This window comes from Pogona vitticeps, chromosome 4 (genome assembly GCF_051106095.1).
Source record: "Pogona vitticeps strain Pit_001003342236 chromosome 4, PviZW2.1, whole genome shotgun sequence".
NCBI classification, from domain to species: Eukaryota; Metazoa; Chordata; class Lepidosauria; order Squamata; family Agamidae; genus Pogona; species Pogona vitticeps.
In genome coordinates, this window is record NC_135786.1 from 210,348,468 (window position 1) to 210,372,052 (window position 23,585).

Below are 23,585 nucleotides of genomic sequence, written 5' to 3' on the forward strand. Positions count from 1 at the left end.
TTAACTATTTAGGTTATTATTTGAGTTTGTTATTTGTTCATGTCTTTTTATTTGGGAGGAATGATGGTTTGTGGGGGTGTTTTTCTTGTTGTTGTTTGGTTTGTCAATTATTTATGGTTTTGTATATGGCCACCCAGAATAGTGGGTTTTCACTAAAATAAATAAATAAATAAATAAATAAATAAATAAATAAATAAATAAATAAATAAATAAATAAATAAATACTATACTCATGGATATGTTTTGAAGACCTTTCTTCATTGTCTTGGTAATCTACCATGTCCTACAGTGATAATAGTAAGAAAAGAAAAAGAAAAAGAAAAAACCACCCCCAAACAAAAAAACAAAAACAAAAAACTATTAGTCTTTTGCAAGATTATTCTATTAACAGATTCCAATAGCATGCAAAGTAGGATCCTCCCATTTCCCTAATTTTTGAACTATTTCAAGAGGGTCGGAATCAACTGGCCCCAGCATTCCTTTAGACACCTGATATCCCAATAATCAGAGTAATTGTAGTAGCATGTTGAGATGGTATATTAAATGTGGACAGTGAATGATACTGAAAATGATCGTAGAAGTAGCTCTGTTTACAGCAGTCTGTGGTTGGGTCACTGTTATATTATGGAACCTGATATACATAATTACAAAGTAATTAATGAGCTTTTCACACTCTATTAATCCAACTTATTTTATTTTATTTCTATGCCACCTTTCTCCCTTAAAGGGATGAGAAAGTTTGGAAAATTTTGATAACAACATATGGTTAGGCTTTATAGTTGAAATAACTGAATGCTGATGGACTGCATACCATTTCGTGGAAGCAATGTAATCCACTGAAAGTAAAGCCATAGATCCTGGCTGTAATGAGTTGAAATCCCCAAGAATCTGTAAGAAAACAATGTTGTTTTCTACTAATGGCTATTCTAGTAGTGCAAGAGTACTGAAAGTACTGAAAGTAATAGTACTTTCCATGCATCAGAAATCTGTTGTAACACAGAAATTGCCCCAGGCTGCTTTGGGATAATTTGTTAAGACAACCTCCAAGAAAATTGTGGTAGGCAAGGATTTAAGACCACGGTTGCTTTAAATAAGTTTGGGTGCATGTCTTCTGATGAAAAGTATATTAATTCTAACAGACAAAAGGGAACATGTTGCAAATAACTGTTCTAGCAGTGCATGAGAGAAGGACATTGGCAATGGAAGAGTGTAATGCAATTTGGCAGAAGTCTTTCTGGGACCAATCAGTTCACCTTAAAGCTGGAGGGGGGAAAGAAGGTGCTGGAAGGTGAAAAAGAATGACAGAATTGGCATTTCTATCATTTTTTAAATGAAACAGGTCCCTTCCAATGAGGTGACCTTTTCTATCTGCCAAGTATATTGGATTTCTCAGTGCAGTGCAGAATTTCATCTTCTAGTAGCATGTCCTAGTGGAAATTCAGCACTGAACCAGTTTCCACTGCCATCTCACTTGTTGTGTTATGGAGAGGTAGTAGAATTTATAGTAATAGGCAATAATGTAATTAGGATAAGGCCAAGCTAGTGGACACACTGCCGGAGGACAAGAGGATTGTTTTGCTAACAAAGGCAACTCTGCAAGCTAAGTGTCTAAAGGGCAGAGCGCTCTGTTCCGAGAAGAAACAGTAAATAGGTGTTTGAACTAATAAGTCACCAGAAGATGAACTAATAAACAACAAACAAAAGAAATGATAAAAGTGCTTTCGTAAACCTCAGGTCATTCTTAGAAATCCTAATGAGAAAAAGTATCAAAAATGGGGAGGAGTTTCTAAAAAAATATAATTTTAATGGCACCACTAAACAATTACAGTACTCTGATTATCTGTTGGGAGACGAATTCTGCTAAATATGGCCCTTCCAAGAAATCCCTGGCTTCTGTTGTTGATAATTTTCTCCTACAAAAAGTAGAGGAAGAAAGTAGAGGATTAACTACCCTTGACTTGATTCTAACCAATAGAGAAGACTTGGTCGATGAAGTGGCAGTAAGAGGAACTCTGGGGGAAAGTGACCATGTTCTACTTGAATTTTTGATTTCAGGGGAACAAAAGCAGAGTATAGCTGCACATGTATGTTGGATTTAGAAAAGTCAATTTTAATAAACTAAGAACGGAGGATAAGTAACATCCCATGGCAGGAGATCCTAACTGGAAAAAGAGTCCCATATGGGAGGGGGTTTCTGAAAAAGGAAATTCTAAGACAAGAATTCTTGTGGCTCAGTGGTTAAAACGCTGTACTGCAGCTAAAACTGTGCTCACGACCTGGGGTTCAAATCCCAGGTAGCCGGTTCAAGGTTGACTCAGCCTTCCATCCTTCCGAGGTCGGTAAAATGAGTACCCAGCTTGCTGGGGGGGGGGGCAATGTGTAGCCTGTATAATGAAATTGTAAACCGCCCGGAGAGTGCTTGTAGCACTATGGGGCGGTATATAAGTCCAAAAAAAAAAAAAAAAAACAAGAAAACAAGTGGAAAACAGGGGAGGGGGGAGATGAATCTGGTTTCACAAAAAGCTCAGACAGAACCTGAAAACAAACAAAAAAGGACACATACAGTGTAGGAAGTGGAGGAAAGACCAGGTCACAAAGGAAGATCACAGCAAAGAATTACAGGGAGGAAAAAGCTCAGAAGAAGCTGAAGTGAGTAAGAGATGGTACAAGCAACAACATAAAACAATCTTCCAGTACATGAGTTGCAAAAGACATATAAAGAAATAATAGGGATGGCAAAACAACAACAGATTACAAAGGAAAGGCAGACGAGCTCAATTCCTACTTCAGATACTTCTCCCAAAAAGTAATCTATGATTCTCTTGGCAAATGGAAAATGCAAGTGGAGAGAGAGGACAGGATTGCAGCTTGAGACTGATAAACAAGTAATCAAGGAATATCTTATTATGAATTCAGATCCTCAGGGCCTGATGAACTGCAGCCAAGGGTACTGAAGGAACAGGCTGAAGAACTCTTAGAACCACTGTCAATTATTTTCTTAAATCATGGAGGATGTGTGAAGTGTGAGATTATTGGAGGGCTAATGTTGTCCCCAACTTCAAAAAGGAGGTACCTGAGAACAGCCAACATGGATTTGTCAAGAGCAAATCATGCCAGACTAATTTTATCTCAGTTTTTGATTAGGTAACCTCCCTGGTAGATGGTGGGAATGCTGTAAATATATTATCTCTTGATTTCAACAACGTTTTTAACAAAGTGCCTCATGATATTCCAATTAGCAAGCTAACTAGGTGTGGGCTATAGCAGTGGTTCCCAACCTTGGGCCTCCAGATGTTCTTGGACTTCAACTCCCAGAAATCCTGGCCAGCAGAGGTGGTGGTGAAGGCTTCTGGGAGCTGTAGTCCAAGAACATCTGGAGGCCCAAGGTTGGGGACCACTGGGCTATAGAACAACTATCAGGTAAATGCACAGTTGGTTACAGAATCATACTCAGAGAGCGCTTATCAATGGGAGAGGAAGTGCATGATGTGCAGAGTTTGATACCGGGCCTGTACTGTTCAACATTTTTGTTAATTACTTGGACGAGATAGTGCAGGGACTGCTTATCAAAATTGGAAGACAGACCTTTATAGGTTTGAGCACTGGGCTGAAAACAACAGAATGAAATTCAACAGGGGTAAGTGCAAAGTTTTACACTTAGGAAAAAGAAACCAAATGCACAGTTACAAGAGGAGGGATAATAGATTACTAACTGGCTATGAGTCAACAGTGCAATTTAGGCTACATTAAAAGAAATACAGTGTGCAAATCATGCTAAGTACTACTTCCTCTCTTTTCAGTACTGATTAGACTTCATCTTGAGTACTGTGTCCAGTTCTGGACACCTCATTTTAAGACGAATATGTACAAACTGAAACATTTTCAGAGGAGGACAACAAGGATGATCAGGGGGCAGGAAACCAAACCCTAGGAGGAAAGACTGAAAGAATTGGGCATGTTTAGCCTTGAGAAAAGAAGACTGATGGAGATAATATCATTTTTCAAATACAGTATTGCCTCGACTTACGAACATCCCTACTTACGACCATTTCGAGTTACGACCAGCTTGAGCTGCAAAATTTTGCTTCTACTTGTGACCGGAGCTTCCACTTACAAACAGAAAAAGGCAGGGGGGAAAGGCGGGAAATTCAAATTTCTAACTGTAGGTGGCCACAAGGCTGCTTCTTTGTAGCTCTTTCGCCCCAGCAGTTAGAGAGTGTGCCTCAGAGGAGGAGGCTTGGGACTGCCTCCTTCTGCTTCTGAGTGAGCGTGTGTGTGTGTTTGCAAGGAGGCTTCAGGCTGCCTGGTAAGGTAAGGTGCTGTTTTCTGCTTTTTAAAAATTGTTCTGGGTATTTTTTCAGCATGATTTTGGGCTGGGAGGGTTATGTTTCTGTGCTGTGATGGGTCTTGGGGGTTTGTTTTTTGGTTCCCCCCATTTCTGATGGGTCTTGGGGGGATCGTTGTTTTTTGGAGTGTTTTTTCCCATTTCCAATGGGTCTTGGGGGAGTTTGTTTGTTTTTTGGTTGCCCCCATTTCTGATGGGTCTTGGGGTGGTTGGGTGCTTTTTGGTTTTTTTCCCATTTCCAATGGGTCTTGGAGGGTTTAGTTGCTTTTTGGGTATTTTTTTCCAATTTTCGATGGGTCTTGGGGGGTTGTTTGGTTTTTGGCTTTCCCCCCATTTCCTATGGGTCTTGGGGGTTTTGGTTGCTTTTGGATGTTTTTCCCCATTTCCGATGGGTCTTGTGTGTTTCCCTTGCTTTTTCCTTTGTTTTCATTGCATTTCTGACCTGACCCGTTTGTTCTTTGTGCATTTCCGATCAGCTCCGTTTGTTTTCTGTGCATTTCCAATAGATCTTGGATCCTTGATTGCTTTTCTCCCCCCGCCCCTTTGGTCGGAAAGGATTAATCGTGTTTCCAATGTGCCTTTTTTGGTTGTTTGGTATTTTTTTTTCCGGCTGGAAAGGATTAATTGCATTTCAGTGCATTCCTATGAGAAATGGTGCTTCAGCTTACAACCATTTCAAGTTACTACAACGTCCATCGTTCTGGAACGGATTATGGTCATAAGTCGAGGCACCACTGTACTTGAAAGGTAGTCATACAGAGGAGGGGCAGGATCTGTTCTCAGTAATGCCAGAGTGCAAGACACATAATAATGGGCTCAAGTGACAGGAAACCACATTTTGGCTGAATATAAGGAAAAATGTTCTAACTATTAAGATTAGTATGAGAATGGAACCAATTACTGTACTTCAGGATGTGGTGCATGCTCCAATGCTGGAGGCATTCCAGAGAAATCTGGACTGCCATTTGTCACATATGGTTTAACCTGGATTCTTCACTGACCAGGAGTTTGGACTTGACAGCGTTATAGGCCCCTTCCAATTTCATTATTCTATGATTCTGTGAACAAAGACTCAGCAGTAATCAGAGGAAAAGAGCTGTAGATGATGTGATCTAGAGATAATGAGAAAACAAGGTGGAGAACTCTAAAGCTGCAAAGTCTATAAAGGAAGGAGGACTGCAGCTCTCATTTGGAGGGATACCTACAAAAACACCAAAGCATGCATCTCCCTCACACCTCTTTGTTTGACCTGGCCAGGAGTGTGTGTGTGTGTGTGTGTGTGTGTGTGTGTGTGTGTGTGTGTGAGAGAGAGAGAGAGAGAGAGAGAGAGAGTGCACGCATTCCCATAAGCAATTGTAAAGGCTCTTTTGGGGTACACTGGAGTTGCCAGCACAAAGAAGAGAAATGCAATTGAGAATTTGCTAAGTTTGCTGTTAAAGCAGGACAAGTAGACATAGGATTACTGGAAATGAAACAGTTAACACAGAGTGTGCTGCCTGAGCAGGACCAGTAAGGCAATAATGGACAAAAAGAAACGTAGTACAAAGTCTAAAGTATTCTTTTGTGGAAGAAAAAACAAATCTGTAAAAAATGAGGGTCTGCCAGATAATAAGAAGGAGTTAAGTGATTTACAGAGACAGGAGAGTTGCAAGGGGAAGGGAGATACGATAGATGGATTAGAAGAGAGCTTACAATTACATGGAGCAGTAAGTAAAAGTGATACAAAAATATGTATAAGGACTACTGTATTTTGCTGCACAGAAGGAGAAAGACAAGGTTGGTGTCTCGGCTCTCTTTTTTAGGAGCTGCTTTGAACATAATGAATCAAGTCATAGGCGATTCAATATATGCAGAATCAATTCAATATACTGTATGCAGAATCAGGTAGATGATATCTTTTTTTTACTAGGAAAAGATAGTTCAGCCTCTGTTAGAAAGTCAACTGGTCAATTTAACTGGGTTGAAAAGAGACTTAAGAAAAAGTTGGAGCTGAGCAAACTGACATGATTGAAACAGAAACTCAGAAACAAATTGAAACTCAGAAACAAATGAACAGGCTAAGAAAACAGAAATAGAGAAAAGGGGTATATCACACACACACACACACACACACACACACACACACACACACACACACACACACACACACACACACACACACACACACACACACACACACACACACACACACACACACATCTCCATAAGTTCAAACACTGCTGCTCTGGGCAGTTTGCATGTTAAAACCTAACCCTCACAAAACCCCATGTAACAAATTACATTCAACAGTATGGTTATCTAACAGGTTTGGTCTAAAATTCATATAAATATTTAATCTGTTGTTGAAGGAGAATCTGTTGTTGAAGGCAGCTCTGTATAATTCTCCTTTTTGTCAGTTTTCTGAACCTAAAGAGGAAAGGAGCCTGGCAAATCTCAGTTAGTAACTTATTCCAAAGATTGGAAGCCACCACCAAAGAGGCCTGATTTCTTGTCATTGCCTTCTTGGCTGTCCTCAGTTTTAGCATCATGAGAGGAGTGGGTAAAATGGGTAGCTGCTTTCTGAAAGAAACAGTTTAACCAGTATTGAAGCCATAAACCACTAAGGGCTTTATAGGTCATAACCAGTATTGTAAATCGAGTGCAGAAACTAACAAGGAGCCAATAAAGGCTCACCAAGATATGTTCTTTGATTTGTACTCCTGCATTGAGCAAATATCTACTTCTGTTTCATTGACTATGCGAAAGCCTTTGACTGTGTGGACCACAACAAACTGTGGCAAGTTCTTAAAGAAATGGGAGTGCCTGACCACCTTATCTATCTACTGAGAAACCTATATGTAGGATAGGAAGCAACAGTTAGAACTGGATATGGAACAACTGATTGGTTCAAAATTGGGAAAGGAGTACGACAAGGCTGTATATTGTCCCCCAGCTTATTCAACTTATATGCAGAATACATTATGCGGAAGGCTGGACTGGAGGAACCCCAAGCCGGAATTAAGATTGCCGGAAGAAATATCAACAACCTCCGATATGCAGATGATACCACTCTGATGGCAGAAAGTGAGGAGGAATTAAAGAACCTTGTAATGAGGGTGAAAGAGGAGAGTGCAAAAAACGGCCTTAAACTTAACATAAAAAAAACTAAGATCATGGCCACTGGTCCCATCACCTCCTGGCAAATAGAAGGGAGGCAGTGACAGATTTTATTTTCCTGGGCTCCATGATCACTGCAGATGGAGACAGCAGCCATGAAATTAAAAGACGCCTGCTTCTTGGGAGGAAAGCGATGACAAATCTTGACAGCATCTTAAAAAGCAGAGACATTACCTTGCCAACAAAAGTCCGAATAGTCAAAGCTATGGTTTTTCCTGTCGTGATGTATGGAAGTGAGAGCTGGACCATAAAGAAAGCAGACCGCTGAAGAATTGATGCCTTTGAATTGTGGTGCTGGAGGAGACTCTTGAGAATCCCCTGGACTGCAAGGAGAACAAACTGATCAATTCTAAAGGAAATCAACCCTGAGTGCTCACTGGAAGGACAGATCTTGAAGCTGAGGCTCCAGTACTTTGGCCATCTAATGAGAAGAAAAGACTCCCTGGAAAAGACCCTGATGTTGGGAAAGTGTGATGGCAAGAGGAGAAGGGGACGACCGAGGATGAGATGGCTGGACAGTGTCTGCGAAGCAACCAACATGAATTTGACACAACTCCGGGAGGCAGTAGAAGACAGGAGGGCCTGGTGTGCTCTGGTCCATGGGGTCACGAAGAGTCGGACACGACTAAATGACTAAACGATGACGATTGAGCATGGAGTTGGACTCAACGGCTTTATAGGCCCCTTCCAGCTTCATTATTCTATGATTCTATGATTCTGATTTGTAGTTGCAGAAATCAGTCTGGTCATTGCAGTTTGGACTTGCTGGAGTTTCTGTACTGTTTTCAGAAGCAGCCTTACATAAAGAACATTAGAGAAGTTTATTTTTGAAATTAACAATGTGTAATCATCTTCCTGACTGCAGTCAAATTGCATTCCAAGGGAGATTTCCTCCATCTGGCTACTAACTGTCTTCTTAACTGATTTACTGCCCTCAACTTTTCTGTACACCCTGATGAGGGTTGGGCTCTGAAATAAAGAGGGTGTTTAGGAGCAATTATGTCTACTGCCTGGATTACCTCTTAATACTAGTGGCCAATCTGGGCTTCAACAGGATCACCAGCTAGATCAGTTGGTGAAATTGCACATTGAAAGTGGCTCTCATCTCAATTCTTCTTATTCTTTTCTTGAGAACTTCAGGCTCTGATTCTGGGCCACCATTGTGGGACTTTAATCTAAAGTAAATATGCTGTGGATCCAGCTCTTGTACATTTCCATTGTTAACAAATTGTTCGATGAGGGTGCCTGTAGATCAGATAAACTTGACTACCAATAAACAGATCCATCAGGCTCCTGCTGTCCAAAGCAAAGCAAGTTCTCTCTTGGAGATGCAGAGGAACTTCCCTGCACTCTGAGAAAGGATGGAGTTGATGAGGAGAACACTCTTCCCTCCCTTGTGAAAACATGGAATTTAGGAGTGGATTTCTTTTGCAACTGAAGAGGCAAAGGGCTGGGCTGCATTTAGTGCCAGGATGCAGCCTGATCTGACCCATGTTTACTCAGAAGTAAGTCTCGCTCACTTGCATGGTCTTGGTCCTATGCATGTGTGAACTGGGTGGCAGCCAAAGTGGATTTAGCAGTCTTAGGGCAATTGCACGTGCTGGCAATGAATTAAACTGGAGCACCCCAACCATCTCCAAAAAAGGTAGAAGCCACCGATAGGGGCTCAGAAAGGTAGAGGTTGGTGTGCCCTGGGGGCAAATTCCTGTCTGAACAAGCTCAAAGTCAGCTTTTCCATTTCTTCTTCTTTTCCTAAGGGAAACTGTGCACTAAACTTTCATTGTCATTTATTCACTTTATACAAGATTCATTTTGCTAACATCTAAGTCCTGCCACAAAGCAAGTGGGCTTTCTTTCTCTTCTCTGGTAGAGCAATGGAACTCAGAAACAAGCAATGCCCATGAAACAAAACAGCTACCTGTGTCTTATGTTTCATATATGCCATAGTTTGTGTGTCTGTACTGAGTGTCGGTTATACATTGTGTGTTAGTGGCCTTACATTGGTTTTATTTTATACTTCCTTTTCTGCAGAAAAAAGGAGCATTTTTCCCAAAGATAAACTTTATCTTGAACTCAATTTTTGGGTTTTTTTTGCCCCCCCGATGAAATTTATCCATCAGTGTTAATTGATCTTACATGGCAACATAGGTATGATGTTGTGCATTGATATTTCCTGGCATTTTGCATTGTAGGCACAGAAGCACAGTATCCCACTTTCATAAACTGGAGGAGTATTGTTAGCCAAATAATGTACAGCATTCAGATGGCAATAGTGTGTGTGTGTTTATATTTGGAAAGACACCCACAGAACCATTAAGGCACATCCATGTACTTGACACCCTGATACTTGGTCTATCCAGCCAGCAGTAGGGGATATACATATATGTATATATGTGTGTGAATGAATGAATGTATCCATGTGATTTATTGAGTACTCCAAAAATACACTAGATAGCATTATAAATTGGTTTCTGTGGTGTTTTTTCTCACATGGACCACCCCATAAGCAGCTGCAAAGAACCTTAAGGAATTTGTAACAGTTAACACTGGTGTATCTACTGGTTCCGCATTGACTTCAAAGTGTTGATGCTTAAGTATAAATGGTTTAGGGCCTCAATATTTGACGGAATGCCTTCTCCCACCAAGATCTACCCATATCATTCGATTAAGTCAGGAGGTGAGGCTGAGGAGCCTGACGCTGAGGGAGGCCCGAAAGGAAAAAACAAGAAACTGGGCCTTCTCGGCGGTGGCTCCTCGCCTCTGGAACAACCTGCCTCCAGAGATTCGTGTGGCCCCGTCCCTGGGTATTTTTAAGACCCATCTAAAACCTTGGATGTTTAAGCAGGCCTTCCCTCCAGATAATACTTAATTTTTCTTTCTTTATCTATCCTTTGTTATCTCGCCATCTTGAAGAATCTGCTTATTGTTTATTGCTTATTACTATTGCTTATTATTATTGTTTACTGTCTATTGCTGGATATTTTTATTTTGCTATATGTATATGTTTTTGTATTTTTACCTGTCTGGAAGCCGCCTAGAGTGGTCGTATTGACCAGATAGGCGGGGAATGAATGAATGAATGAATGAATGAATGAATGAATGAATGAATAAATAAATAAATAAATAAATAAATAAATAAATAAATAAATAAATAAATATGAATACTGGCAGCACAGTGTTCTAAAATGATCCATTGAACGCATTGCCTTTCCTTAATCACATTTACACAGGAGAGTGAGAAATTCTCAGAATCAGACATTTCATGCAGGTACTAAGCAATCCTGACAATTATTATTAAAACAGAACATCAATGAGTTTGTTCTGTTGCCCCACTTTTGAGGTTGAAATGCAGCATCACATTTTATGCTTTATTTTCACACATCTGGACTGCACCTAAAGCTGCGGACTTTGGCTGGTTTAAGTAGCACCTTGATCATTTAAAATTAATCAGCTGGGGTCAGAATTTAGTCAGTGAACTCTAAACCGCTATTGCTGCTATTTGGAAGGACCACATCCTTCATGGTTTGAGGGCAGTCTGTGTCTAGGATGTAAGTTTACCCTAAAAATGGAAGAAAGTCACCTTGACTTGATGCTGTGAACTGTGTTGGTTTATCAATTCAATATATCCAAAAGGAAGGAAATTTATTCCAACATAGCCATTTCAAAACTCAAATAATGATTTAATCAATAATTGTCAATGGAGTAAAAAACAACAACAACAACCTACTTAATCAATGGACAGAAGTAAAATTTTATCACAGTCAAAGATTCGCACATGATCAACTGACACACCTACGTTCAATGTATTAGACATTATATTAGAACTAAAGTAGTGCAGTCAGATCATAAAGATGCACATTGATTGATTGATTGATTGATTGATTTGATTTGATTTTTTATCCCATCTTTCTCCCCTAGTGAGGACCCAAGGTGGCATTAAAAAAATCTAAAATCAACAATTCGTTAACGCAAATTAAAATTTAAATATACAACTATTTAAAAGCATTATTTTAAAACTATTAAATAAGATTTAAAAAGGGATGGAGTTCCATAACCTGTATATAGATATATAAATATAAATCTGTTGCTATAGCTTTCTATCCATGTAGTGGAAAAGTTGCATCATTCTCTTGTTAAATGTAAATATGAAGCAGTACTTTTTCGGTCCTCCTTTAACTGTTCTCCTATTGTCCTTAACTGCTGCCTTGTCCCTCCTGGTCTGCTTACTTTATCACTCCATCTTCAACTCTAACCTATAATAGCTGAGAGTGGAAACTTCAAGGCTAACACTGTCATTCCCTCCTTTTTTAAACTGGGCAACAAAATCATGTTTATGTTCCTTGTATAACCATACAGGGGGTGAACAAGTTCTCTGCTTCAGGACTTAAACCAGTTTTTCACCTAGAGATAAAAATAAAAGACATTCAAATGGAAAAACAATAACTTCTGTGCCTAACCTGAAATCCAACTCTTCATGCCTAATAAATTTTGAACTACATTCCACATGTGTTTCTACTTAACTCTTCCTATGGAGAAAAGACCCAAAATTTTTAATGTAGCTGCACTGCAAATTCAATTAACATCTACTTCCACAAGCACTGACATTAAATAGATACAAATGAGTAAAAATATGGGTGGTACACAAACTTAATGCTTGGGATAGATCCACTGAATTCTGTTTGGCCATATTATAATTCAAATTTATTTCAATGGGAAATGAATTATCATTTACATCAATGAGGATTAAGCCAGATATTACTCATTCAAGTGCCATTAATTTCTGTGAGTCTCTACTCTAAGGAAGGCTTGATCCAATTCTATGACTCCTTGTGTTTGCTTCTTCAGGAAACAAATGGTTTATTGAAGGTCAAGCCCTAGGAGAACAGTTGAGGAAGCTGGGTATGCCTAGCCTGAAGAAAAGAAGACAGAGAAATGATCTGATTGCCATCTTTGATGGGCTGTGACATGGAAGATGGAGCAAACTTGTTTTCTGCAGCTCCAGAGGATAGAATTTATACCAATGAATTCAAGTTACAGAAAGGGAGATTCTGACCAAATGTTAGGAGAAAATTTGTGACAGTGGTGTTTGATAATGGAATAGATTACATCAGAAGATGGCAGATGCTTCTTCACTAGATGACCATGTCTTAAAGATGTCTTAGCTGTGGATTCCCTTCTTCCTTCATTTTGCCAAGATAACTCCTGGCATCTCCTCCAACTTACCTACATTTCTTTGATTTCATATACTGTATGAAGTCACAGATGTGCAAGTGTATTTTCTGTGTGAATTTATGGCCTAAAGCAGAGGTTCCCAAGCTTTTTTGAGTTGCAACCCCCTTTTACAATAGCCAAGTAGCTTGCAACCACAACAACATATTTGCATAAAAAGGCATTTTATTGGGGTAAAGAAAACACATTAAAATACATTTTTTTTCATAATATAAATTTAACCCAATATTTAATATGATTATTGCACTTGCAACCAGCTTAAAAATTCAGGGCTGAGTGTTTGTTAAAGTCAACCTCATGCCATTCTCAACATTCAGTCTGTTTCTTGCCTTTGTTTGGATATGAAGAAATGTTGAAAATCCACTCTCGCAGAGATATGTAGAGACACATGGAAGTGAATCTCAAAAGGCAAGCGTGACGACATTTGGATATGATTGATCTGTAGCACACCAGAACCAAATCAGCAATTTTTCATAAAACAAATTATGTGCCATGGAGACATGCTGCAGATCCAAGAATTCACCCTGTACTTCATTGGTGATGCAGGCTACATTCGGAGAAGTAGAGAATGAAAATGGGGGCACAGAAAATACATGACAAGAGATAAAGGGGAAACGTTTATCCTATTCTCTTAATAGAGCCAATGAAAGTGGAGCTACTTGTGCCATGTACTTTCCTGATATAGATATTCTCTAAGTTTGTCCACAGAATGTTGGGCTGTAGGATTTCACATATGCATAGTCCTTCACCTTGTGAACCATATTTCCTGTCCATCACTCTCCCATGCTTTTGCAAATCAATTTAGCTGGTATCAAGAATCTTCTGCATGTCCCTAAGACCTCTCAGTGTTTTTTGGGAATTGTAACATCAATCCAAACAATTATGTATATTTTTATTTAAAACAACCAAGGAGGAACTGCATTTGGACTGGTGGCTGTGAAAGTATCTCTCAGATAAAACATGCTAGCCTTTAAGGTTCCACAAGACTCATACTGCTTTGGCTGGGACAAATTGCAAAACTGAAAAAGATCTGTTGATTGATTCTGGAAGACTCTGCAGAAAGACATTCACAAACCAATGATGCATCATACCATCCAAAGAAAAACTCAGGACTTAGCACTATATTATATTAGATGGAAATGAGACATAGGAGCAGCCTTCTTCAACTTCTGTGGTAGATATTTTGGGCAGCAGGCTCCATCGTTCCTAACTAACTGAATGATCACTGGAGATAAAGTCCAAAACAACTGGACAACTCCAGGTAGGGGGAAGCTGCAACAAGATTTGCTCTGCAAATTAGCTAATGTCTGCATAAGTATTAAATCTGATTATATTAGAACCTGGGGTAAGTAGGATCAGCAGAAACAAAAGCGAATCCTTCCATGCCTTACACATAAAACTCTTTGGAACTCCATTATTAGTGAAATTGGTTGCTTTATTAACCATCTAACAAAGTTGGCAAGCATTTTATTAACTTTTATGTAAAAGGACATTTTGAAACTTGAAAGTCATTACTTATTTTCCCCCCTAGCAAATGGAATTTAACCTTCTTCCTAGATACCTGCCATACAGCCTGCTTAGGTATACAGTAGTAATTAAACACATATCTTGAAAGAAATATTTTCCAGAGGGTTTACTTGTCTTTCACAATGGAAAAAGCAATTAGAACTGTTCCATAAAACATATTTTTTTTTTGGCAACTAAAAATAAGGAATCTGTGAAAGGTCCTTGTGCAGCATGGATTAAAATATCATAATATAGTCACAATGAAATAACTATCAACCTATTTTTAGAAGACAATTAACTTTATACCAAATCTCAAAATAAGTATTAATGGCCCAATCATGGATAACTCTCTTAACTAACTCAATTGAAAAGATAGACAGAACATTAACTAAATTATGAAGCTTCTATTATATCCCTTCATCCATTATAATAGATGCAAATATACTCTGTGTGCAGGAAATAGTGTATTTTAAATGGCCAAGCTGACTACACAAACTATCTCAAAAGCAATAAAGACAATATTGCAATTTTCAGTTTCCTTCAAACAAAAATAAAAAAGGCAGACCTTAACTCTCATATTCATGTGTGCAGTGTATAAATATATGAACAAGGATACCCTGGTGACCATAGACAGTTCTTCAGAATTCATTTAGATATCTTTCGTGCCACTGAACAGCAGGGAATAAAATTCAAAGACATAGAAAACCCCTTAATTTTAATCAAAGGTTGCCTTTCTTTGAATCACCTTATTGATTTCAGTGTGTTTACATGGTATTGAAGCTGAACATGTACATAAAACATGTGTAGAAGTATATTTGGTCTAAGAATTGACTACTACAACAATATATATATACCTTTTAGAAGAAGTCATTCAAAAGTGCAGATGAATAATGTTCTAATGATTTCTGATGACAAAAAGTGTGTCTCTCTTGCAACATTTCTGAACTATCATTGTGGCCATGTATCCTTTAGGCTGTATAGTGTAATCACTAATTCAAAACTTCATGCATAATGGCCAAAATTGGTACTTCCAACTAGTGTAGATCTGTTGAACCAATGGGGTTTATGTAGGTCTCAGCTTACAGTACTGAGGTTTCACTGATACCATGGAACTACTGTAGCTAGGGTCATTCATTGGATTGGGGCCAGGAAATTTATCTACCAGTTACTTTTAATACATATAAAATTATAAAATGCAAAGCAGCTAGGCAGGGATCTATCTTAGATTTAACTGCTTGAAGGAATTCTGCCATGATATTGCTACAGAGCAAAAAGTGCAATTTCAATTTTTTTTGCATACATAAGGATAAATAATGACTCAGGTTGTTGTTTTTCACAGGCTGTCAGAGTTTCTGAAGAATGAATGTCTTGTGGTTGCTTGGTAACTATAGCTTTTTCCTCTCCTGGAGATAAGGGAGGAGGGCAAACTGGACTAAGGTATCACAGTACCATCACTGCAGAGATCAACATGGTGTCCAGTAATAGGGCAATTATTTTCTTTCTCTGTTTATAATGAAATATATTCCCACTTCTCTTGGCAAAACCGAACCACAAAAAGGAAACTGAATGACAATAAAAAAAGAACTAAAAAAGCAGTTATGCCAGAAGACAGTGTCTTTTATGTGCACAGTTGTTTATATTCATTAGATGTTGATTGTAATCACCTATCAGCTTTAAATACACTTTCCATATGGTGTTGGATTAGTCATGATGGCTATACGATACCTCCAGGATGCCTCTGAATACAATCTGCTGGGAAAAACAACCACAGAAGGGGGCTTTTGTCCTTGGGTCCTTCTTGGGAGCTTCCTAGGTTTCTTTTTGATCAAATGCTGTGACAAACAAGGTACAGGATTAGGTGGGCTTTCTGATGTTCCCGTCTTTTCTACGGGTGCAAAAACATGGCCTTTCCAGAGAAAAGATAAATGTTTCAATTTATTATTATTATTAGTTTAAAAGCCCTTTCAGTAAAATTGGTTTGATTCACCCTCTGTCTCTTGGACTGTTTTACAGAAACAGTGTGAGACAGTTTGGCATTATTTGTAGAAGGCTGAATATCAGTCCTGTTGAAATGTTTGCTCAGCCACGATGCTCTATGGATGATGTCGGACCACAGACATTTTCTCAGCTCAGCCTAGCTGAGTCCACGTCCACATAACTGTTGGACACCTGCGTCATAACAATTATATTTTTATGTTTCAGATTTCCCTCTTAACTCTTCACAAACCATCTCCCCCAGTATGGAGCCATATAACATTTTGTAGAGCTGGCATATTGATATTTTTCAGAGAGAGAAAGGGCAAATTCCCCTATGATTCACTACTTCTTTAATGTAATATTGAGCTAGCTGCTGAGGTGTTTCCACTTGGTTCATTGAGGTTTTCATTTATTTCATTGTGGGTCAGGACATAAGTGACTGGAACTTGATGTATTAAAACCATAATGGTGATCCAAATCAAAGAGATAAATCAAGGTCAGGAAACTTGAGAAATAGCCATGGGACTCATGGGTATGATGAGAGGATCCAAAGAAAATATGCAATGTATACAGCTGTTTCCATTTCTAGAACCAGGAGTGGTGATTTTCCCCCAGAAGCCCTCTACATCCCTGCAGCTACTGGAAAACCCTCAGGGAGCATGAAGGGCTTCAGGGAGATGTGACGGGGTAGAAAATACTGTTGCTGTAGCAGACAGCTGCTAGCATGCTGTTGGATTTAAGCTTCAGAGTTGAATATTGCCCATATTATATCTGAAGCCTCATGAGGCCTTATTTAGAACGAGCCAATAGAAAACAATCTGCCTTAACAGAGAAGAATCACAGGTACAATGAGTTGGACCAGATTAATTATGCTTAGACGGTATCTGTCAGGATCATTGAGACTTAAGCTACTTTTTAATTTATTATTTTATTATACCAAAAACAACATAAACTTATGACACCTTCATCTTCAGGACTAGGTTCTAATCTTAATATTTTTATATTTCACTACACCCACTTTATCTCCAGAAACACATTAATTCTTTTCCCAGCGTATACTCCCTCCATTTCCAAAACAAATATTTCCTAAATAAACTCTATATTTTTTAAAGTCATTGCTTTTTGATAAGCCTATTCTTAATTTCATTTCACAAGTCAGTTTATCATTAATTGCCATATCCCACATTTCTCTGTACCATTCCTCAATATTAATTTGGTTAACAGTTTTCCAATTCTTCGCAAATAATTACCCTACTGCTGTGACCATTGTAGTAACTGAACCCTTCTCTTCTCTCTTCAGTTGACCAGAATTAATTGTATTCAATAAAGCAGTCAATGGGAACATTTGAATATGAAATCCACTTATTTTCCTAATTTCTTTGAAGACTTGTGTCCATTATTTTCTCCTTATGTCACATAACCAACACAGTTACAAATTCATCCCTTTTTCTTTTTTACACCTCCAACACAGAGATGACAGTCTTATTTAATATATTCATCTTTACTGCTGTTAAATATAATCTTCTTTTGGACTTAAGCTACATGTAAGTTAGTTTGAATCTACTGTAACTCATAGAAAGGAAATTTTCCACTGGGCATCTTTCAAATTTTGTTGTTTAGTCGTTAAGTCATGTCCGACTCTTCATGACCCCATGGACCAGAGCACGCCAGGCCCTCCGGTCTTCCACTGCCTCCTGGAGTTTGGTCAAATTCATGTTGGTTGGTTTGATGACACTGTCCAACCATCTTATCCTGTTGTCCCCTTCTCCTCTTGCCTTCACACTTTCCCAACATCAGGGTCTTTTCCAGGGAGTCTTCTCTTCTCATGAGATGGCCAAAGTATTGGAGCCTCAGCTTCAAGATCTGTCCTTCCAGTGAGCACTCAGGGTTGATTTCCTTCAGAATTGATAGGTTTGATCTCCTTGCAGTCCAGGGGACTCTCAGGAGTCTCCTCCAGCACCACAATTCAAAAGCATCAATTATTCAGCGGTCAGCCTTCTTTATGGTCCAGCTCTCACTTCCATACATCACTACTGGAAAAACCATAGCTTTGACTATGCAGACCTTTGTCGGCAAGGTGATGTCTCTGCTTTTTAAAATGCTGTCTAGGTTTGTCATTGCTCTCCTCCTAAAAAGCAGGTGTCTTTTAATTTCATGGCTGCTGTCACCATCTGCAGTGATCATGGAGTCCAAGAAAGTAAAATCTGTCACTGCCTCCATATCTGTGCAGGTGAATTTGAAAGATGCCCAGTGGAACATATTCCTGAGTAAGCACATGTATGATTGCTTAATGACTGAACATGTTTTAAAAAAAGGACCCAAGATGGCTTACATAATTTAAAGCACAACATTAATAGCTAAAAACAGTATATTATTCAAATATAAAGAATAATTAATAATGTCATATTAAAAATGTTATGGAAAAGCATGACTAAAAACAGATTTAGAAGCAACACAGTATTAACCATCCCATTGTTTGTCTCTTAGACAGCCAGACACTAAGGAAAGGCCTGCCTGAAGAGAAAGATCTTTGCCAGTTTGTGGTAGGACAGCAAAGATAGATCCAACCTGGTCTCCTGTGGGAGGGAGTTCCAGAGTCTGGGAGCAGCTGGATAATGCAGAGAGCTCTACTGTAAATCTTAAAATCTCAAGGCTCACTAGGAAATGAGAGTTGGCAATTTCTGTGAAATAAAATCTATTGCTTTGGAGCATATATGAACTACATGAACTTGTTGAAACTTTTTTTTTGCACTCTTGCCAGTAAAGTATAGCCCTACACGAACCCTGCACTGTAAAAATCCAATTCAGCATAATTATTGGTTGAGAAAGCATTCATTCAAACAGTGGTATAATATACGAGTGTGTTGTAATAGATATTCTCAGCCCTCAAGAGAATAATGGAAAAAAGTGGGTTATCTTGTTCCAAATTCCTTTATTACAGGTCAAATGCTTGTGACTTTAAAGCACTGGAATTACCTGACTAAAGTCTGAATATAACACAATACGGAAAAACCAATAATGAAGGCAAACACTCTGCGTGAGTGAACAAGTTAATCTTATACCACTGCTGAACTTACGATTACTTGACTCAGCACGATGTCGTAAGTGCTGCTATAATAAAATCCTCTTTAGACTGAAAGTGCTGCTTCCTATCAAAACTGGACAGCATGTAGAGATGGAAATTTGTGTAAGGGCTCCAAGGTGCACCTAATAAAGTAATCAATAACTGCAGCAGTGGAGTGGGCTGAGAATTGGAGGGAAATGGTCTTTTAATATTTGATTTTTTAAAAAATACTGTAATTGGAAATCCAGATTTCAAGCCTAAATATATTCTTGACTACCACTGCAAACATAAACATGTTCTACTTGCAGTCATAGTTATGTTCCTGGCTGCCAGTAAAAGCTCTGATATGTTCCTGTTGCAGGCACAGGTACGTTTTTAACTTCTGCTGCAAACATAAATTTGTTCTGCTTGTATCCTTAGGGCAGGATGAAAATGAAATGAAATGTTCTTGACTGATAATGCACAAACAGGCACTCAGTAAGTCCACTGTCCTCCTGATTTGGTCTATGCTCAAATAAAGGCACATAGATTGGTACCCACCCTGCCATGCACCCTTTTAGAGAGATTCCAACCCAATATGGTTCTGTGACAGTATTTTGCTTTCTCACTTCTGCAAATGGAGAGGTGAAAACAGCAAGGTTAGGTCACAGATTTGATGGTGCAGGCAGGACAGAATACTTTCTAGCCAAGGCAGTGGCAATTACAGAGTTGGGGGCTCGCTTTTTAATTCCCCCACCCCTTCTTTTTTCAGCTGCCCAAAAGAAGCCCCATGCTTTTCCTAAGCCCCACAGAGAACAGAGTGAGGACTTTTCAAAGGTAGTGGGCATGAGCCTCTCTACATCTTCCATTCTTTCTCTCTCTCCTTACTCCTGCTCTTCCCTGGATCTGAAATTAGAGGTACTGTGGCCACAAAACAGACTTTGGTGATTTACCGTATTTTTCCATGTATAAAATGACACTTTTTCCTAAAATAATTAGGGGGGAAATTGAGGGTCATTTTATACATGGAAGGAGGCAGAGGTAAAGGAGCACTTGCATGCGCTCAGGTGCCTCACATCGCTTCCTCCAGTGCTCCCTTCAGGCAGGGGACAAGGCGGTGGCGACGTGAGCTGGAGGTGAGCCCTGGCAGTCGCAATGGCGGAGGTGATCGGGCGGTGCAGGCAGCAGCAGCAGGAAACAGAGGTGGAGGGGCAGTTGGCCATTAATTGCACCTCCGCCTCTGGCAAAGGTCAAAATTAGGGGATTGTCTTATACATTTGGAGGACGTAAACACAGAAAAATACGGTAATCAATAACTTTGTAGCAGAAAGTGAAGGAAAATTCTACTCAACATTCTACTGCATTCTACTCTCTTCGTGTTGTGACTAACCAAGTACGTTCCTCAGTTTTTCCTACTCTTTCCTTCTTCTAATAGTTTAATTTCAATATGGATTTAATATTGGAGATACACAAGGTATTGATCCATGCAGTTAATCCCTTTGGGGGTCTTTGCTCCTTGGAAAATAACAAATACTCCTGATTTTGGTTTATACTTGCACATTTGTCTGAAGCCAGTGCAAATCCCTAATCGACACATTTCATTATCAGTCACAGATATGTTCCTGCTTGCCACTAAGGCTCTTTTGCTCTTTATCCAAGAAGTACTGAAGTGTCAAAAGGAAAGTCCCACAGCTGACAAGCTTCACTTGCTATCTGTTACTATGCTGAGCATTATTACAGTGAAGCATCTATCACTGGTTTCTGCTTGACTTTTTTAGTCATCATGGTCTGGAGATTTCATCTGCAACAAATTTCTGTTTTGTGTCTGTTGTTTTTGACAGGAGCTGTTGAACTCCTCCTGCCCCCAATTAGCTTCATCATTAGGGTCACTTTCTGTCATACCTTATGGAGGAAATTCTTTGAAATCCTTTCCTGTTGAAAGATCTGTCTTGTCCATGACTAGTTAAAAGATAACCATAAACAAGAGAGAGGATGGAGGCCTTGGAACTGGCCAACAACAGTACCTTCTCTCCAAAACTGTGCTCACGACAGGCTCAAGGTTGACTCAGCCTCCTATCCTTCTGAGGTCGGTAAAATGAGTACCCAGCTCACTGGGGGGGGGGGGGAATGTGTAGCCTGCATAATTGTAAACTGCCCAGAGAGTACTTGAAGCGCTATGGGACGGTATATAAGCAGCACACTTTGCTCTTTTTAAGTAGGATAGCTCTGTACCGTGGATCAGTGGTCCCCAACCTTGGGTCTCCAAATGTTCTTGGATTTCAACTCCCAGAAATCCTGGCCAGCAGAGGTGGTGGTGAAGGCTTCTGGGAGTTGCAGTCCAAGGACGTCTGGAGCCCCAAGGGTGGGGATCACTGCCCTAGATTACATAGAATAATGCTTCATCTGAACAGCTATCAGAGGTTAATCCTCTGTTTGAGAACCTATCCAGTTTAAATCAGGTTTAAAGAACTCTAAAATGGAAGAGCTAGAGCAAGGACTTTGAAGCTACCAATCAATAATAAAAACATAGACAGGACCACTGAGCAGGACCATCAGTCGCAAATGGTATACATTAGCATATGAGCTGCTGGATAGCACAGTGCTTTAGGAATCTGGCTGTGGAGCCAGAGGTTGGGAACATAATTCTCCACTGTGCCTCCTTGACAGGGGCTGGACTCCATGATCCATAGGGTTCCTTCCAGCTCTGCAGTTCTAAGATGATGATGATAGTGAAGAAGGAGATCTCTTAGAATAGTCAGGAAATTGTGGGAAAAGATACTCTTTGGGACCATAACTTCCAGAATACCCCAGACATCCAGGCCACGGGTTATACTGACTGCAGTATTCCAGTAGTTAGGAAAGGTAACATTTGCACCTCTGCTGAGCTGCTAACTGGAACCATCCCTAAGGAAATCACACTGTAATTTAATATTGTTTAGGTATCATGTTGCGATATTGCATGCGTTTTTACGACTTGTACTTTAAAATAGTATTGGAAAGTTGCTACAGTTTGAAACACTTTAATGGATATTGACATTACTGTTTTAATTGCTACTTTAGAGGTGTACTGTAGCAATTGTGTCATTTGTTTATGAACTTTAATTAGTTTGTTTTATATTTTATTGTTTTTTAATTTTAAATTCTATTGTAAACAACTCTGTGGGAAAACTGATAAAGGATAGTGCAGAACTAGTAAAAAAAATTTAAAATGTAGAATTTTGGAACAGCTTCAGTGATTTTCAGTCCATTTTAAGCAGCATTCAAATGATTACTGCTTACCTCCAAAATCTTTTCTATCTTGGGTATCCTTACACACAACCTCCCCGTGTACTTTGAAGCTTCATGAGTGACAACCAATGAGAGATTGCTCATGGTTGTGGCAATCCATCTTGAGAACTGTGTCGTTTAGGAAGCTTGGCTGGCCGTCACTCCAGCCATCACTATTGCAAATCACTGTGATAGTCCAGTAGTACCTTGTTTCCCTGAAAATAAGACCTAGCCTGAAAGTAAGCCCTAGTATGATTTTTCAGGGTGCTCGTAATATAAGCCCCGCCCCAAAAATAAGTCCTAGTTAAGGGACACTCCGCCCTCCACCATTGTGCACCATTGTGCAGCAATCAGAAAATGATGACATGACTGTATTTGAATAAATGTAGATTGTTGTACATGAAAAAAAAACATCCCCCTGAAAATAAGCTCTAATGTGTTTTTGTTTTTTTTTTGGGGGGGGAGAAAAAATTAATATAGGACCCTGTCTTATTTTAGGGGAAACACGGTATGTCTGCTCAGCTTCAGCTGGTTAAAAAGCTGTACTTCTTCATAGAGAAAGTGAATCTGATCAGTATAATCCATGTTTGTTTGTTTGCTTGCTTGTTTGTTTAACCTCCTGGTTAGACTACTGGTTAGACACACTTTATGTGGGCCAGCCTTTGAAAACTGTTTGGAAACTGTAATCAATGCAAACAGTATGTGTTTTAAACACTACGTAATAGTGTCTTGAACCAACTGCACTGGCTTTTAGATTGTTGCTGATCTCAATGCCTGTTTTAATCTACAAAGCCAAAAGTGGCTCGGAACTAAGATATCTACATCAGCACCCTCTTACATATGAGCCTGACCAGAATATGGAAGCCCTTTCAGGTATCCCACCATCCCAGAGGTTAGATGGGTGAGTACATGCATGAAAGAGGGCTTTCTTTAAAATGGGACCTCAATTGCTGAGCTTCTTCCCAAGAGACACCAGCCTGCCTCTGTCCTGTTGAGCTTCTGGTAGGTGCTCCAAACTGTGTTATTCTAAAAGGATTTGGTCTTTAAAACTGATTTTGAAAC